This window comes from Hyperolius riggenbachi, chromosome 1 (genome assembly GCF_040937935.1).
Source record: "Hyperolius riggenbachi isolate aHypRig1 chromosome 1, aHypRig1.pri, whole genome shotgun sequence".
In the NCBI taxonomy this organism is placed as follows: domain Eukaryota; kingdom Metazoa; phylum Chordata; class Amphibia; order Anura; family Hyperoliidae; genus Hyperolius; species Hyperolius riggenbachi.
Genome location: NC_090646.1, coordinates 371,243,338 through 371,261,749, shown reverse-complemented (window position 1 = coordinate 371,261,749; position 18,412 = coordinate 371,243,338). Strand labels below are relative to the sequence as shown.

General features: G+C 47.2%; 1 protein-coding gene across 1 annotated transcript in view; it reads right to left on the bottom strand.

Moving 5' to 3' along the window:
• TMOD1 (tropomodulin 1) overlaps positions 1–18,412 on the bottom strand; it is a 101,550-nt gene that overhangs the window by 82,052 nt on the left and 1,086 nt on the right. The window lies entirely within an intron of this gene.

Genomic DNA, 18,412 nt, shown 5'->3' with positions numbered 1-18,412 from the left:
AGCTTGTAAAGAATAAATGCTCTACCTGATAATTTCGCCACTCTGGTGTGCCTTTTTGAGTGTTTTTTATCCATTATTATTCCAGGAAAAACCCAATATGGCCACCGGCTCATACCTATTCTGCTTCCAGGTTATGAGCTGTTCTGGGTGTGCTGTCTAAGCTCTATGAGACTATAGACAAGCAGGGCTGCTGCAGCCTTTCAACTATCTGTGTGCTTTCATTATTCTGGTATGCTGTGCAGCTGCCTGTAGGAAGTGCCTCTCATAGAAATGAAACATAGATCATAATGATGACTGCACAGTCAGTGCACAAAGATCATACAGCCACACTTGTCTGTAGTTTCAGAGCTTCTTTCTCAGCAGAGCAGTCCCTCCCATGCCATCAGAGCTCTGAGTATGCAAAGCAGGAAAGCAGAACCAGAAGGGAGCAGGCTTGGGCTTGACAAGACTCCACAGAAGACTGACTCAGCTATAATGATTCCAGGTCAAACCTAGACCGAATGCTCAGTCGGGAATTCTTATCAGAGCTGATAACAGGCAGATTTAGCAGAGAAGAATGAAACTAAAAGCAGGGTAAGTGTTTACTGTCATGTTCCCACTGACAAATGTAATAAAATATATGAGGATGCTTCGTCTCTGGTTCTCTTTAACTGCTTGCCGACTGCGTCATGATAATGGGCGTGGCCACGGCGGCAGCCCCAGGACAGCCTAACGCCGATCGGCGTAAAGTCCTGGGGCAGCAGTTTGCAGGAGATCGCGCGCAGGCTGCGTGCGCATCTCCTGCTTGGTGGACGGAGCTGAGCTCCGCCTTCAGGCTCGGAAGACTGTTACACGACCGTGTATTTACATGTACAGCGCTGCGATCAGTGTCACACGGCTGTCCCCCTGGGGGACAAGAGAGTGATCGGCTCTCATAGGCAGAAGCCTATGACAGCCAATCGCCGTGATTGGCCGGCTGGGGGGAGGGGTTGTTGAAAAAAAATAGTACTAAATATAAAAAAATAAATAAATATTTATTAAAAAAATAAAAATAAATACAGGTCGGGCAATCAGACCCCACCAACAGATAGCTCTGTTGGTGGGGGGAAAAGGGGGGAGGGGGAATCACTTGTGTGCATAGTTGTGCAAGCCCTGCAGCTTGGCCTTAAAGCTGCAGTGGCCAATTATGTAGAAAATAGCCTGGTCACTAGGGGGGTTTGACACCATGGTCCTCAGGAGGTTAAGCAGCCATATGTATTTCTCCATCCTGAATATTTGTAAAACTTTGCAATTGCTGATTAATAATATCTGTTCAGTTATCACCGTTTCCTCTTTTTATCTCAACTGCGGGATGTCCAAACCCAGTGTGTTTTCTTTTTATCTTGTCTCCAATATCCCACTTAATGATGTACAGTTTTGTTCTTGTTTTGTCCCCTTCAGAATGGTGGAAAATCTTTACAAGTAATGCTGTATATTTACTTTGATTGCTTGGCACATGCTCTGCTAAAGCACCACAGCAATGTTTAGGTCTCTTGCACACTGCAAGTGATTCCGATTCCGATTTCGCTTTTTAATCAGTTTTTACATCCGATTCAGATTCCGATTTGCAGTGTGCAGGGAGCAAACTGCAAATTGGAATCGGATGTAAAAAAGGATTAAAAAGCGGAATCTGAATCGGAATCGCTTGCAGTGTGCAAGAGGCCTTATAGAGACTTCTCTGCAATGCCGCAGCTTCTTGTTTCTGCTGGTAAAAGTAATGCTGAGAGCTCAGCCATAGGTCTCTCACATTCTGTTTACATTCTTCTTGGGGACATTATGTCAACTACGGCCTTGCAAAATTCCACCTTTCACTAAGCTTGTCTAACCAGCTGACATGTTATGATACCCATATACAGGAGAGTTTTTCAGGTCAGGACCTCTCATGTACTGTTTCGACATGTGTCAGCTTGGGAAGGCATCTTGAGAGGTCACACAGAAGATGTAAAAGTGAGGACTATATAAACATATTTGAGTTAGGTCTGCTAAGGGTAGCTGTGCCTTAGAGAAGATATTCACTAAGAAACAATAAAGCTATTTAATAGGAACACACTTGAGCATCATTTGGAGTCAATGAGATGCCTCTTGTAACAGCTGCAACACAAGTACAAGGAATAGAAGACAACAAAATACAAACTCTAAAACTTCATACGTTGAAAACAGAAATGCTCTTGGCATTAGTTTGTATACACAGACATTTTGGCGTGTACACATGCTAGATGGGCCACTATTCGTGACCACTGCAGCCAGGAATCGAGCTTGTGTACAGGTGTCTCCCCAGTTTGTTTTAAGATCCAGAAAGCCATTTTTAAACCACAGTAACACTTGAGTGCTCTGATGTTCTCCCTATCCTTCCCACCGCTCCATCCTTCCTCCCTTCCGGGTCTACATGAAAATGGCGCCGGTAAAAAAGGGCGCCTGGTGGAGCCCATATATATACCAACTTCGGCTACAAAAAAGGCGCCTGGTGTAGCCCATATAAACTTCAGCTACAAAAAAGACGCTTGGTGTAGCCCATATAAAAACTTCGGCTACAAAAAAACAAGGTGCGTGGTGTAGCCCATATAAAAACTTCGGCTACAAAAAAACTCCGGGATGTGTTAATTACAATTCCCCCTCCAGGCCGCCATGGATAGTGGGGGAATGAAATAATTCGGCTTCCAGGGCTTGTAGCCCATATAAAAACTTCGGCTACAAAAAAACTCCGGGATGTGTTAATTACTATTCCCCCTCCAGGCCGCCATGGATAGTGGAGGAATGAAATAATTCGTCTTACAGTGCTTGTAGCCCATATAAAAACTTCGGCTACAAAAAAAAAAGTCAATAATATGGGCTACAGAGGGGCACCTTACTGTAGCCGAAAAAAATAAGGGCTACAAAGGGGAGCCCGCTTGTAGCCGAAAACCTTGTAGCCGAAAAAATATGGGCTACAAAGGGGAGCACACTTGTAGCCTATATCAAAACTCGGGCGCCCTTTTCTACACCTTGTAGCCCATAATTCCAGAAATAACATTGATGTCTATGGCGGCGCCCTTTTCATGCAGGCAGCTCGGGCGCCCTTTTCAACCGATCCCTCCCTTCCACGTAGAGACAAGTACAGGACTCGGCCTCCAAACTATTACCCGAGGGATCAAGTACCGATCCATTCTGGTGAGAACAAGAACATGATCTACATAGTATGCTTCTGGGAAGATCTGAAGCACAGAACAGTTTTTAGAATTCTGAGAGCTGAATTTTGCAAATACCGTATTTTTCGGACTATAAGACGCTCATGCCCATAAGACGCACCTAGGTTTGGAGGACAAAAACCAGGGAAAAAATATAATAAACCTGGTGCATCCATGGTAAAGGTGCATCTTGTGGATTATGCCCTCTTTGTACTTCTAGTGTCTCCCTGTGTCCCCCATGTATCCGCCGCTGTCCTCCTCTATGCCCCTTTGTGTCCTCCTCTATGCCCCCTTTGTGTCCCCTTGTGTCCTCCTCTATGCCCCTTTGTGCCCCCCTTGTGTCCTCCTCTATGCCCATTTGTGTCCCTCTTGTGTCCTCCTCTATGCCCTTTTGTGTCCCCCTGTGTACTCCGTTTGTCCCCATGTGTCCGCCTCTGCATGGGCACAGTACAGGGAGTCCCCGCCATTGCGGCGGGTTAGAGGTTCGTATTCGTAGGTGTTCACAAGTCAGAAACTCCCTGCATTTGGACTATAACACGCAGTGACTTTTTATCCCCACTTTTGGGGGATAAAAAGTGAGTCTTATAGTCCAAAAATACAGTAGTTATTTCTCTTTGTAGTGTTGTACTACTTAAAGGGCGGTATATAATTACATATCACTTAACCGCTTATTCCACCTATACAGTATATTTATGTCCTCAGTGGTGTATCTGGACAACATGGCGCCTATGGCAAATACTAAAATTGCGCCCCCCCCCATCCTTTTTTGCATACATTTGTTATTGTCTGCAACGAGAGGAGAGGGCACAAAGTCCAGTACACATGTAGGTAGTGCCCAATGATGTCACTTCCGCATCTGAAGTGCTCATCGTCCATGGGCACTGTACACCCTCCCCTTTCTTTAGCACATGAAATCCCCTTTCCCCCCAGCACATGACACCCCTTCTCCTCTGTCCTCCAGCACGTCATGTGCTGAGGGACAGGGGTGTCAGGTGCAGGGGGGAACACGGGTGTCATGTTGAGGGAACAGAGGGACAAGGGTGTCATGCTGGGAGGACATGGGGTATGGTGCTGAGGGACAGTATTGTCATGTTCTGGAGGGGACAGGGGTGTGATGTGCTGAGGGGGACAGGGGTGTGATGTGCTGAGGAAACAGAGAGACAGGGGTGTCATGCTGGGAGGATAGGGGGTATCATGAGCTGGGGAGACAATAGTGTCATGACACCCTTGTCCCCCCAAGCACATAACACCCCTGTCCCTTCCAGCACAAAGCCCCTGTACCCCCAGCACATCACACCCCTGTCCCCTCCAGAACATGACAACACTGTCCCCCTCAGCACATTACACCCCTGTCCCCTGCAGCACATCACACCCCTGTCCCTTCCAGAACATCACAACACTGTCCCTCTCAGCACATCACACCCCTGTCCCCTCCAAAACATGACAACACTGCCCCCCTCAGCACATTACACCCCTGTCCCCTGCAGCATATCACACCCCTGTCCCCTCCAGAACATGACAACACTGTCCCCCTCAGCACATTACACCCCTGTCCCCTCCAGCACATCACAACCTTGTCCACTGGTGTAGCTAAGGAGCCCCGGTGCAAGTTTTACAGTGGGCCCCCCCAAGCACTCTTTACATAACGATTGATACGGCGCACCAAAATCTGCCAAGGACAACCACATTGTCAAGAGGTGCAAGAAGGGGATGAGCAGCAGTTTGTTAATGATTACCACTATTTAAAGCATATATAGAAATTATTATTACCAGCACTGGACCAATAGAGAGCTAATACTGCAGTTGAGTCGGGGCCTCTCTGGCCCAAGGGCCCTGATGCGGTCGCAACCTCTGCACCCCCTATTGCTACGCCCCTGCCCTTGACGCCTCCAGCACATTACACCCCTGTCCCCTCCAGTACATCACACCCCTGTCCCCTCCAGAACATGATAACACTGTCCCCATCAGCACATTAAACCCTTGTCCCCTCCAGCACATTACACCCCTGTCCCCTCCAGCACATCACACCCTTGTTGCCTCCAGCACATCACACCCCTGTCCCCTCCAGCACATCACACCCCTGTCCCCTCCAGAACATGACAACACTGTCCCCCTCAGCACATTACACCCCTGTCCCCTCCTGCACATCACACCCCTGTCCCCTCCAGCACATCACACCCCTGTCCCCTCCAGCACATCACACCGCTGTCCCCTCCAGCACATCACACCCCTGTCCCCTCCAGCACATCACACCCCTGTCCCCTCCAGAACATGATAACACTGTCCCCGTCAGCACATTACACCCCTGTCCCCTCCAGCACATCACACCTGTGTCGCCTCCAGCACATTACACCCCTGAACCCTCCAGCACATCACACCCCTGTCCCCTCCAGCACATCACACCGCTGCCCCCTGCAGCACATCACACCCGTCTCCTGCAGCACATCACTCCACTGTCCCCTGCAGCACATCACACACCTGTCCCCTCCAGTACATCACACCCCTGTCCTCTCCAGCACATCACACCGCTGCCCCCTGCAGCACATCACACCTGTCTCCTGCAGCACATCACTCCGCTGTCCCCTGCAGCACATCGCACACCTGTCCCCTCCAGTACATCACACCCCTGTCCTCTACAGCACGACACCCCTCCCCCCCCCCCCAGCATATCACACCCCTGTCCCCTCCAGAACATGACAACACTGTCCCCCTCAGCACATTACACTCCTGTCCCCTCCAGCACATCACACCCCTGTCCCCTCCAGCACATCACACCCCTGTTCCCTCCAGCACATCACACCGCTGTCCCCTCCAGCACATCACACCCCTGTCCCCTCAAGCACATCACACCCCTGTCCCCTCCAGAACATGATAACACTGTCCCCGTCAGCACATTACACCCCTGTCCCCTCCAGCACATTACACCCGTCCCCTCCAGCACATCACACCTGTGTCGCCTCCAGCACATCACACCCCTGAACCCTCCAGCACATCTCACCCCTGTCCCCTCCAGCACATCACACCGCTGCCCCCTGCAGCACATCACACCCGTCTCCTGCAGCACATCACTCCACTGTCCCCTGCAGCACATCACACACCTGTCCCCTCCAGTACATCACACCCCTGTCCTCTCCAGCACATCACACCGCTGCCCCCTGCAGCACATCACACCTGTCTCCTGCAGCACATCACGCCGCTGTCCCCTGCAGCACATCGCACACCTGTCCCCTCCAGTACATCACACCCCTGTCCTCTACAGCACTACACCCCCCCCCCCCCCAGCATATCACACCCCTGTCCCTCTGTACCCCCAGCACATCTCATTCCTGTCCCCCAGCACTGACCTCGTCCTTCAGCCCAGGAGCTCCTAGCAGCTGGTACTTGAGTAGCAGCGAGAGAAGCATGTGGCTCCCATGATAATGGGTCTGTCTGGGGGATGTGGAGGAGGAAGAAGCCATCTACCACTGCACCAATCACCGCCCGCACCACAGACGGATTGTAGAGGGAGCCGCAGACTTCCTAGCTGGCTGCATCACCTGACCAGCAGCGCCACTCTGCACATCGGGCAGCATCAGCTAATCTGAGAGCGGGGAGACGGCGGCATGCTGACATCAGCTAAGAGCGCTGTCTGTGCGTGCGTGCAGAGAGCCGGAGTGATGTTGTCAGGGGTTAGTGCTACTCCCACGTGGTTTACCTGACCAGCGGCTGACGGTGCACAGTATCAGGGAGTGAGATAGCGGTTGCGGTGAAACACGGGAGCAGGCATGGCGCCCATAGCGATTTGGCGCCTATGGCACTAGCCATGCCTGTACCCCTCTGGATACGCATCTGTACTTCCTCTGTGACTTAATTAAAGCCACGAGGACATAAATATACAATTTTACATTGCAGCCCTGTTGTTCCAAGAGGAACAGAGATGTGGGAAGGCAAAATAGGAGGGAAAGAGGCTTCAGCCAATCAGGCTGCTTTAGTTAAGTCTGAAGGGAAAGTAAAGAAGCAAAAAAAGACAACCCAGCATGCCCTGCAACTACCTTTGTGCAGCAATGTACCAAATAAGAGTCAGGTTAACTGGGGAATGATCATTTATCAACAGGAAAAGTAATAATGATTTTTAACTTTTGGATTGCCTAGTTAGCATACTTATTACTTGTGTACCAGATAAAAATAAATAATTGATTTTTGATTTTATGCCCGACAGTTACACTTTAACTAATTTGATCACATTTAACCTTGAGTTTGTTAAGTTCATTAATTAAAGTGAACCTCCAGACTAAAAATCTATTCAGCAGCACTGAAAAGGGTTGGTGCTTCTTTAACAGTTTCACAGCATCAGAACTTTGTTTTTCTTACCAAAGCCTCATTTTTAGCTGCACAGTAGAAAACTGGCCGGGCATCCCCTGATGCTGTGCAAAGCATGATGTGATTTCTGATGTTGCTGTTCTCCTTCTGCTGTTTTGGTGCAATTTTTTTTTTTTAATTCAAGATTTGAAGCCTAGAGCGCACAGCTGGGAGGGGTGATCAGCACACAGGACAGTTGGAACTGTGTCTCATGCTCCCTGTCACCTCCTTTCAACCAAAAAGATGGCTGCCACATGAAAAAGATGGCTGCCCCCATGAAATCACAAACAAAATCTTTTGTGTTTCAAAGATTTTATTCAAATTTTTAAAATTTTAAATTGTGTACAGCACAAAGGAAAAAACTGAAAATCAGTCAGCATAACATTCAAATAGATAATGTATATCACAACAAAGTTAACATTAAACGTTGTATAGACAATTGTATATAATTAACATAGGCAAAGCTTAAGGAAGCTAGAAGTGTACCCCAGAGGACTATACCCAACTATCTGGGGTGTGCTGCAGATTAGTGGGAGGGGGAACCCTGGCACAACGCCAGGGAGAACTGAGACCTCTGGTGCCCGTCGTCCGGCGATAGATGAGTCACCGAAAAAAGAGGTCGCAGATGTTGGCTCAACAGGTAGGAAGAGATGATAAAAAGGAAGAGAAAAGAGAAGGAAAGAGAGAAAAAAAAGAGAAGGAAAAGAGGAGGGAGAGAGAGGGAGGAGGGTGGTCCCGACTCACAATCTTGCTATCAAAGAAACTTCCATATGTGGATGTTCGAGCTGAGTCCAGGGATCCCAGATCTTCCCAAATACTAGTCAGTTTTTCGTTAGTCATAAGAGTTAAGCCTAGAATTTGCCTGTTCTTTTAAAACAGTGTGGGCGGATCGCTCAGAAACAGCCGTATCAGTCTGACGACAGAGCGTACACATGCCGGACTGTCGCTGGCACGCCCACCCAGCGGGAGGCAACGACGGACCCGTCGTTGCCTAAAGTCCGGCGTGTGTACGGACCTTAAGAGATTATATTTTCTATCTATTTTAATTAACATAACTAATGTAACTTAATGACAGTATGTTTGTTTAGGCTGAAGTTCCCATTTAACTTGCTTAGTCAATAGATTAGCATTTACTAATTCCAACCCCATTCTGTCTGTCAGGTGTATTTTTTTTTATTAATGGGCTGGTGGGGGTTGAGTGCTCCAAGCATTTCCATGTTTCCAGTAGCTGCTCAGATGATCATCAGAGATGTCGCGAACCTCCGATTTTCGGTTCGCGAACCCCGTTCGAGAACCTTCGTGGAAGGTTCGCTTCGCGGAAAAGTTCGCGAACCGCAATAGACTTCAATGAGGAGGCGAACTTTGAAAAATAGAAAAAATTATGCTGGCCAGAAAAGTGATGGAAAACATGTTTCAAGGGGTCTAACACCTGGAGGAGGGCATGGCGGAGTGGGATACACGCCCAAAGTCCAGGGGAAAAATTGGATTTGACGCAAAGCAGCGTTTTAAGGGCAGAAATCACATTGAATGCTAAATTGCAGGCCTAAAGTGCTTTCAAACATCTTGCATGTGTATACATCAATCAGGGAGTGTAATTACTGCTTCACACTGACACACCAAACTCACTGTGTAACGCACCGCAAACAGCTGTTTGCGTAGTGACGGCCGTGCTGGACTGATGCGCAACATGGCCAGAGTGCAGGCCGTGGCAGTTTTCCAGCCCATATGGTCGCCGGGCTGTGGTAGCTCAATGATAGAACAACAGTGACTGTCCAGCTGATCAAATTTGGTCTGTCCACAAAGAAGCAACGGCCTTATTATCTTCTTGTATGTAGGTAGGCATAGGTAGGAGTCCCAGTATAGGTAGGTAGGCATAGGTAGGTGCCTCAGTAGTTAGCTAGGCATAGGTAGGAGACCCAGTATAGGTAGGTAGGCATAGGTAGGTGTCACAGTAGTTAGCTAGGCATAGGTAGGAGTCCCAGTATAGGTAGGTGTCCCAGTATAGGTAGGCATAGGTAGGTGCCTCAGTAGTTAGTTAGGCATAGGTAGGAGACCCAGTATAGGTAGGCAGGCATAGGTAGGTGTCACTGTAGTTAGCTAGGCATAGGTAGGAGTCCCAGTATAGGTAGGTAGGCATAGGTAGGAGTCCCAGTAGTTAGCTAGGCATAGGTAGGAGACTTAGTATATGTAGGTAGGCATAGGTAGGTGTCCCATTAGTTAGCTAGGCATAGGTAGGAGTCCCAGTATAGGTAGGTAGGCATAGGTAGGTGCCTCAGTAGTTAGCTAGGCATAGGTAGGAGACCCAGTATAGGTAGGTAGGTGTCCCAGTAGTTAGCTAGGCATAGGTAGGAGACCCAGTATAGGTAGGTAGGCATAGGTAGGCGTCCCAGTAGTTAGCTAGGCATAGGTAGAAGTCCCAGTATAGGTAGGTAGGCATAGGTAGGAGTCCCAGTAGTTAGCTAGGCATAGGTAGGAGTCCCAGTATAGGTAGGTAGGCATAGGTAGGAGTCCCAGTATAGGTAGGTAGGCATAGGTAGGCGCCTCAGTAGTTAGCTAGGCATAGGTAGGAGACCCAGTATAGGTAGGTAGGCATAGGTAGGTGTCCCAGTAGTTAGCTAAGCATAGGTAGGAGACCCAGTATAGGTAGGTAGGCATAGGTAGGTGTCCCAGTAGTTAGCTAGGCATAGGTAGGAGTCCCAGTATAGGTACGTAGGCATAGGTAGGTGCCTCAGTAGTTAGCTAGGCACAGGTAGGTGTCCCAGTATAGGTAGGTAGGCATAGGTAGGTGTCCCAGTAGTTATCTAGGCATAGGTAGGAGACCCAGTATAGGTAGGTAGGCATAGGTAGGTGTCCCAGTAGTTAGCTAGGCATAGGTAGGAGTCCCAGTATAGGTAGGTAGGCATAGGTAGGAGTCCCAGTAGTTAGCTAGGCATAGGTAGGAGTCCCAGTATAGGTAGGTAGGCATAGGTAGGAGTCCCAGTATAGGTAGGTAGGCATAGGTAGGCGCCTCAGTAGTTAGCTAGGCATAGGTAGGAGACCCAGTATAGGTAGGTAGGCATAGGTAGGTGTCCCAGTAGTTAGCTAGGCATAGGTAGGAGTCCCAGTATAGGTAGGCATAGGTAGGTCCCCTAGTACAGGTAGGTGTCCCCGTATAGGTAAGTAGGTGCCCCAGTAGTTAGGTAGGCATAGGTAGGTGTCCCAGTATAGATAGTTAGGCAGGGCCTGGCTGGCACAGTAATAACAATTACCAAGGTACAGCTGCAACAGATAGGGCTGTATAATGTCAGTGAGCACTGAGCAACACACACAAAAAAAACACATCAGGAAAACATTAGCTCTCAAAAGAGCTGTTCAGGGGTGCTATTTTAGCAATAACACTCAGCCAGGAGCAAGCCAAGAGCCTAACTAATCTTTCCCTAGGAGAAAAAATCTGCAGCAGCTCTCCCTAGTCTGTCTATTTGCAGCAGGCACACGAGTGAGTGTCATGGCCAGCGAGCCTGCCTTATATAAGGGGGGGGGGGGGGGCTCCAGGGCTTAGTGTAGCCTAAATGGCTACAATGTGCCTGCTGACTGTGATGCAGAGGGTCAAAGTTGACCCTCAGTGCATTATGGGGAGAATCGAACTTCCGCAAAATTTTGCCTGGTCCAGGCGAACGCGAACCCCCAACGTTCGCCTGGAACCGTTCGCAGGCGAACCGTTCGCTACATCTCTAATGATCATGTGACTTTCTCTATGCTGCAGCGGATAGCAGTTTGCAGTCAGTTTGGTGGAGGCAAGAGTGACGTCAAAGCCTTTGGATAATCGAGAAGCTTCCCCCTACTGAGATAAGTATCTAAATGGGGCACTTTTTTTTCCCTACAGGTACACTTTAAAATACATGCGCAGAAATACATATAAGCTTCAAATTTGTCCCAGAGTAAAATGAACAATAAATCACTTTATTTCCCATGTAGCGGTCACTTACATTATCTAGCATTAATCTGACAGCTCTGATTGGTTTTAGATTAGTCCATTTTCTCTCGGGAGATAATCAGGAATTCCTTTATTTTGAAATGTGGATGTCAGTGTCAAAATGCAACCGCCAGAATAGCATGCAGTGAAAAGAAATGCTAGCTGACATGTCACAGGGAGTGCTTTTGAAAATAATAAAATAAACATTGTGAATCCCCCATAAGGAGATTGACTCGTCAGAATTGCCATATTAATAATAGCCCCTGTATGTATAAGTAACATAGGAAGAAAGTCATTTATAGTGCATTTTAATATGGGAATAATGCACATCCTATTTGTATGTGTACACATGTATATTATAATTTAAGATTTTTCAAGATAGTGTAAAGATAGTGTCATAGTCTCGCTTAGTCATTTCTGTTACTAATCTAGAGCTGAACCACTTAGCCAAAAATATTCAGCAAACACTGAATTGTGAATCATCTTTTATATCAATGACATTTATTTAAAGTACCATCCAAACTGTCCATAAAATACATTAGGCCTTATGCTAAAATGACTATAAATGTCTCTATAGATGTCCTATGTAAACATTTTCCTCTCCATTTCAAGCACTACAGAAACTTGCAGTGATTTGTGAGGTGATGTCTGCCTCCTGTGTGTGTGGAGCTTGCTTGTGTTAATGACGTCAGTGGGTAGCTTTAGAAAGTCCCTAAATCTATATATACAGTAAGAGCAGGCACATCACACAGTATTCGCATATCAATTAAGGCTGGTGACACAGAGAGCTTCACAGAAGATTAGCAGGGATCAGGAATGGCAGTATTACACCACTTCTCTCGTATGTTATATTTTTTTTCTAGGCAGTCATGGCTGATTCAGGCATAATCAGGGGACATAATTACAGCAGTATCTTTTCCATCCTGGTTCACTTTGCTGTGCATTGCATATATGCCCTTGCACTAAGGAAATGAGAGGGATATGGAGACAAGACAAACATCATTTATATTGCGCTTTTCTCCAGGCGGACTCAATGTGCTTGAGCTGCAGCCATTAGGGCGTGCTCAGTAGGCAGTGGCAGTGTTAGGGAGTCTAGCCCAAGGACTCCTTACTGAATAGGTGCTAGCTTACGGAACAGGAAGAGACAAGATATGTAGGCTGCCGTATGTACAGGTGAAACTCGAAAAATTAGAATATAGTGCAAAAGTCCATTTATTTAAATAAACTTCAACTTAAAAAAAAGGCAAAACTAATATATGAAATAAACTCCTTAAATGCAAAGTGAGATATTTCAAGCCTTTATTTGTTATAATTTTGATGATTATGGCTTACAGCTTACAGAAAACTGCAAGATCAAAATCTCAAACCATTAGAATTTTGGCCTCAATTCACTAAGCTTATCTCCTGTCTTTAATAAAGTTTCTAGCGTTATCACCATGGTGATGAGGCATGGCATAGGCCTCAATTCACTAAGCTTATCTCCTGTCTTTAATAAAGTTTCTAGCGTTATCACCATGGTGATGAGGCATGTCATATTCAGGAAACATTTTACCTCAGGCAAACCTAAAGTTAACTCTTCTGTCTTTAATTTAAGGTGAGATCTCTAAAGTTAACTCTTCAATCCTTACAATAACTCCAGAATTCTAAAGTTAAAGACAGGCTGTTAATTAACTGCATGTGAAAATAACTACAGAGGAGGTAACTTAAAGAGGAACTCCAGTGAAAATAATGTAATAAAAAAGTGCTTCATTTTTACAATAATTATGTATAAATGATTTAGTCAGTGTTTGCCCATTATAAAATCTTTTTAATCCCTAATCTACAGTCTGACATTTATCACATGGTGACATTTTTACTGTGGGCAGGTGATGTAGCTGCTGCATGCTTTTTTGGCAGTTGGAAACAGCTGTAAACAACCATTTCCCACAATGCAACAAGGTTCACAGACAGGAAACTGCCAGGAGTACGTACTCAGAATTTCTTTGTGGGAGGGGTTTCACCACAATATCAGCCATACAGCGCCCCCTGATTGTCTGTTTGTGAATAGGAATTTCTCATGTAAAAGGGGGTATCAGCTACTGATTGGGATAAAGTTCAATTCTTGGTCAGAGTTTCTCTTTAAAGGGACTCCGAGCAGTGCAGAAACTATGGAAAGATGCATATCATTTTAAAGCTCTCTTTCTCCTCTTTCCAATGCAGGGGCGCCTCTAGGCATAGGCAGTACAGGCCATTGCCTGGAGTGCCATTGGTCCTGGGGGGCGCCATGTTGCTGAATTAAGCCCCACCCCCAAATTAAGCCCCACCCAAAATTAAGTCACACCCATGTGGGTGTTCTATTTCTTGCTTCTGCTGCATCTGCTTAGCGTAAGTTGCAGGCAGCTGACACTTCTGTGCCTTGTGCATCCTTCTTTCATCCTTTGTGCCATCTCTGCCTCCTTCTGTGCCCTTTGTGCCTCCTTCTGTTCCCCTGTGCCTCCTTATGTCTCCTTTGCCTTTATTTGTCTCCTTGTGCTACCTCTGCCCTCCTGTTCCTCCTTCAGTCCCACTCTGCCTCCTTCTGTCCTCCTGTGCCTCCTTCTGTATCCCTTTGTGCCTCCCTCTGTCTCCATGTGCCTCCTCAGTCCCCATGTGCCACCTCTGTCCCCTGCGCCTTCCTCTGTCCCCCTGTGCCCCTTTTGTGCCTCCTTCTGTGCCCATGTGCCTCCTTTAGTCCCCCTGTGACTCCTTCTGTCCCCCTTTGTGCCTCCTTCTGACCCATTGTAGAGGGTGCCAGGCCGACCAGGCGATCATGACTGCTGTGCAGGGGGGACCGTGGTCACTGATGTTGTGTCAGATGTTGTGTCCCCAGGTGGTGAACAGGCTTGCGGCGTCTAATAGTTCACTGGCCTGCAGCCCGTAAGCTCACTTCTGCAGCCTTACATTAAGTGTATTTTCTAGTGAAACACTGCACGCATTGCAAATTTTCTGATGAAAAATGCTGCCGCATTATGATTATTTCCTGGTGAAACGCTGCCACATTACGATTATTTTCATGGAAGGGCGCCATGGGGGTGGGGGGATTTCTCGCCTGGAGTGACAAAATGGCTAGAGGCGCCCCTGTTCCAATGATATATAAACCGCCGCCCTACGCAATTTTAGTTTTCGCTATTTTCGCGATTGAAATTGCCGCGGCCACGATTTCAATCGCGAAAATAGAGAAAACTAAAAGGCGTAGGGTGACGATTTAGGTGTCGCCAGAAAGAGGAGAAAGAGAGCTTTAAAATGATATCCATCTTTCCATAGTTACATTGTATTACACAGGGCGACTTTTTCCTAAAGTCAGCAGCTCCATTCTGCTGAATGGAGCGGCTGACACTAGGGAAAGTGTCGTCCTGTGTAATACAAGTAACTATGGAAAGATGGATATCATTTTAAAGCTCTCTTTCTCCTCTTTTTGGCGACACCTAAATCGTCACCCTACGCCTTTTAGTTTTCTCTATTTTCGCGATTGAAATCGCGTCCGCAGCAATTTCAATCGCGAAAATAGCAAAAACTAAAAGGCGTAGGGTGGCGGTTTATATATCATTGGAAAGAGGAGAAAGAGAGCTTTAAAATGATATCCATCTTTCCATAGTTTCTGCACTGCTCGGAGTCCCTGAAGTGATAAGATAACTCTCTCACTGTGAAAAGTTTTCTCTACACCTTAATAAGGCAAGATCGATGTGCGGAGGTAAGTTTTCTCTTGCCTTATTATCTCCAGCATGATCTTAGTGAATTGAGGCCTTTGAGCCTAGAATATTAAACATTTACACAATGGCCTCAATTCACTAAGATCATGCTGGAGATAATAAGGCAAGAGAAAACTTACCTCCACACAGTGAGAGAGTTATCTTATCTCTACATTCCTTAAAGGGAACCAGAGACGAATGGTCTTTAAAAAATGAAAAAAGATGTTATACATACCTGGGGCTTCCTCCAGCCCCATAAGCCTGGATCGCTCCCACGCCGCCGTCCTCCGCTGCCTCTATCGCCAGTAACGGGTCCCGTCACTTCCGGCGAACGTGGCCAATTGTACGAAAGCGCAGGGACTTCCTCCATATCTTTACGCATGCGCCTGCGCAGTACAGAGGGAGCGCACTGCGCTTGCGTTGACTGGCCCGACTGGCCGAAATGACGGGACCCGGTACCGGCGGAGAGAGGCAGCAGAGGATGGCGGCTTGCGAGCGATCCAGGCTGATGGTCCAGGTATGTATAACATCTTTTTTTCTGTCGTCTCTGGTTCTTTTTAAGTTACCTCCTCTGTAGTTAAGTTACCTCCTCTGTAGTTAAGTTACCTCCTCTGTAGTTATTTTCAGAATTCTGGAGTTGTTTTAAAGAGGAACTTCAGCCTAAACAAACATACTGTCATTAAGTTACATTAGTTATGTTAATTAAAATAGATAAGTAATATAATCTCTTACCCACCCTGTTTTAAAAGAACAGGCAAATGTTTGATTTTATGAGGGCAGCCATCTTTTTAGTTGTAAGGAGGTGACAGGGAGCATGAGACACAGTTCCAACTGTCCTGTGTGCTGATCACCCCTCCCAGTTGCTAGGCAACGTGAATAACAACATAGGAAATCCCATCATGCTCTGCAAAGCATCAGGGAAAAAAAGCCCGGGCAGTTTTCTTTGATGGGCGGAACTCAGCTAAAAATTCAGCTAAAAATTATGCTTTGGTAAGAAAATCAAAGTTCTGATGCTGTGAAACTGTTAAAGAAACACCAAGCCTTTTCAGTTCTGCTGAGTAGCTTTTTAGTCTGGAGGTTCACTTTAAGGATTGAAGAGCTAACTTTAGAGCTCTCACCTTAAGTTATCAGGCATTGGCAAGTAAAAGAAGGGCTACTTACCCGGGGCTTTGTCCAGCCCCAAGTTCCCAGCATGTCCCTCGCCGCAGCTCTGCGGTGAGCCGCTCGCCGCCGCTGCCTCTCGGTCCCCGGCGATGACGTCAGGCCGACCTGGAGGTCGGCCTGTACTGCGCCTGCGTGAGAGGAGCTGTCAATCACCACCACGTGGACCGGAGCGTACTGCGCAGGCGCAGTAGTTCTGCCTGATTACTCCTTTAAAGACAGAAGAGTTAACTTTAGGTTTTTCTGAGGTAAAATGTTTTCTGAATACTACATGCCTTATCACCATGGTGATAACTCTAGAAACGTTATTAACTACCAGCCGACTACTTCATGCCGATGGGCGTGGCCTCGGCGGCAGCTCCAGGACCGCTTAACGCAGACCAGCGTAAAGTCCTGGGGCTCTGTTTTGAAGGAGATCGTGCGCAGGCTGCGGGCGCATCTCCTGCTTGGTGGGCGGAGTGGAGCCTTCAGTCTCCGAGCTCAGGAGACTGTTAGATGGCAAAATAGCCGTCTAATTACCCGTACATCGCTGCGATCTACAGCACCGCTGTACTGGGGACAGCCGTGTGACATGGCTGTCCCCTCCTGACTCTCGGCAGTGATTGGCTGTCATAGGCTGAAGCCTATGACAGCTGATCACGGAGATTGGCTGGTGGGGGGGGGGAGGGAGGAAGGGGGGAGTATGTAAAATTAAAAAAAACAAACGCAAAATTTATTAAAAAACAAAGAAATAAATATTGATAAACATACAAAAAAAACATCTGGAGGTAATCTGAACCCACCAACAGAGAGCTCTGTTGGTGGGGAGAATAGGGAGGGGGGGGGGGGGGAAATCACTTGTGTTGTGCGGCACTGCAGCCTGGCCTTAAAGCTGCAGTGGCCTATTTTACAAAAAAAGGCCTGGTCTTTAGGGGGGTTTAACACTGTGGTCCTCAAGTGGTTAAAGACAGGAGATAAGCTTAGTGAATTGAGGCCAATGTGTGGGATTTATCCACAGTACCACATTTTATTTTAAAACTATAGTGGCCGAAAACTGAGAAATAATTAATTTTTCCAGTAGCTAATTGGTGGTGAAAAAAAAACAAGATATAGATATATAGACAGATATTGCTCTGGTCCATAAGGGGAAAAACTCTTAGTGGTGAACTTGTTAAGGACCAGAGACTTCTGGGTAAATAAAAATGCAGTCAACACACACTAATTAGTCCACTAGCCTCAGGGATGTGTAGGAAAATATTATGGGGAGTCCTAGTTAGGCGAGAGGTCCATCATTCCTCCAGAATACAGTCCAAGCCAACAATATGCCATACAGGACTCAACCCAAATAGAGGATATTTATCCAAAGACTTACTTTATTCCATGATGCGGAGGTACAACATACAAATAGCACAATAAATAACTATGCAGCTCACTGATGTCACTACCGATTGCGACGCTCTCCTGTTGCTGAAGCTCACTCTCTCTGCTGTCGGTATGACAGCAAAGCTCCATGAGCCGGTCAGGAGTCGAACAGCTCACATCGATCACAATGAAATTGGCTCCTGACCGAGCAAGTGGGCTCCAGAGGCGGGAGAGCAGCGCAATCAGCAGCAGATTGCAGTGCGGTAATTGAAATCTACACCCTGGTGGGGATAACAGGTCCCAAGCAGGGCGTAGCTTTCAATAAGCGAGGTTCGGAAGCAGGAAAAAGTCAATTGTGTGGTGGTTTTTTTCATAGATTCAATCGTAATTAGTTTAGATACAACTGCAAGTTGAAATCTTTAAGGGTCCGTTTCCACTAGACGCTTTGCTATGCGTAAACCGCTCTGCATCGCAAAGCAAGGAAACTGCAACCAATTCACGTCAATTGTTTCCACTGATACGAACTGACCTACGCAATCTGGCGTGATGCGACGCGGGGTAATTATGGATAGCATGCTGCAGTTTTTCGCAGCACGCATCCGAGTCCCCATAGCCGCTGACGGGACGCCGCATGACGCTGCATCCGGTTGTACGGAAGACAGCCAGAAGTATCTGCGGAGGGATGCGAGGCGATGCAGCGATCGCCTCGTATCCTAAGGATGGCCACCTGC